Below are 1,433 nucleotides of genomic sequence, written 5' to 3'. Positions count from 1 at the left end.
TGTGTGTGTGTGTGTGTGTGTGTGTGTGTGTGTGTGTGTGTGTGTGTGTGTCTGTGTGTGTGTGTGTAACAGTTGATTTTGTATCTGTGTGAGGACCAATGAGACAGAGTCAGACAGGAACGTGTCACAGCTCCAGAGAGGAATCAGGAGTCTCAGGTCATCAAATCTATAATCAATCAATTATTACTTGTGGATCAAAAACATGTTCCACATGTTCTGTTCTAGTCACAAGTCAAGACATGCAAGTTGCAAAAGTGAAGTCTCACACAAGACCTTCAAATCCTGCATGAAGACTCAGGTTCAGACTCAGACCCGGGTCAGGTGTCAGGTCCACGGACAGGTGAGTCCTGATCACATCTCCAGTCTCCATCAAACCATCAATCACATCTGGAGTGTAAACCTGTCTGACAGGGACGTGCTCAGACATCAGACATGTCGTCCTCCATCACAGAGGAACAACATCTGTCTGAGCTGCAGGTGAAACAACAGAGTGTGTGTCGATGGAGCTGACACTTTAAATGTCACACACACACACACACACACACATACACACACACACACACACACACACACACACACACACACACACACATACACACACACAGCACCTCATACAGAAACATGGAGGTCAGACTGACGGATGACACTTCTTACATCAGGACATGTTGTTGATCAGTAGTGATCAGTAGTGAACAGTAGTGAACAGTATTGATCAGTAGTGAACAGTAGTGATCAGTAGTGAACAGTATTGATCAGTAGTGATCAGTAGTGAACAGTAGTGAACAGTATTGATCAGTAGTGATCAGTAGTGATCAGTAGTGAACAGTAGTGATCAGTAGTGAACAGTAGTGAACAGTAGTGAACACTGATGAACAGTAACGACCCCGGCTGTCACATTAATAGAAAGCGTTACTCACCACAGTTACTGCTGACTTGCAGATGTCCACGGTGCCGTGTGAGACTGACCTCCACAGAGGGACAAAACCAGAAGTGAAAGCTGCCAGATGTTTCCATGTTTCACTGTCAGCACTTTGACATGACAGACAGGGAGAGGGAGAGACAGGGAGAGGGAGAGAGACACAGAGGGACAGACAGGGAGAGGGAGAGACAGGGAGAGGGAGAGAGACACAGAGGGACAGACAGGGAGAGAGAGAGACAGAGGGACAGACAGGGAGAGGGAGAGACAGAGGGACAGACAGGGAGAGAGAGAGACAGAGGGACAGACAGGGAGAGGGAGACTCCTCCTCTGTCCTCCTGCAGTAGAGATTCATTTTCTGTCTGTGGCATCAAAGTGACAAAATTGAAACACTAACATTAGTTATTTTTGATTTTGTGAATATAAAATCAGAGAATACAAACAAACTGATTGTGTTGCTTCTTTTAACAGACGTCTCCTGTCCTACGAGGACGTCTCCTTTCCTCAGAGGACGTCT

This window comes from Seriola lalandi, unplaced genomic scaffold, assembly GCF_002814215.2.
Source record: "Seriola lalandi dorsalis isolate HSWRI2012SDOR001 ecotype SW California unplaced genomic scaffold, Sedor1 jcf7180002054366, whole genome shotgun sequence".
Classification (NCBI taxonomy): domain Eukaryota; kingdom Metazoa; phylum Chordata; class Actinopteri; order Carangiformes; family Carangidae; genus Seriola; species Seriola lalandi.
The sequence above is the reverse complement of the archived record's forward strand: the minus strand, read 5'-3'. Positions refer to the sequence as shown.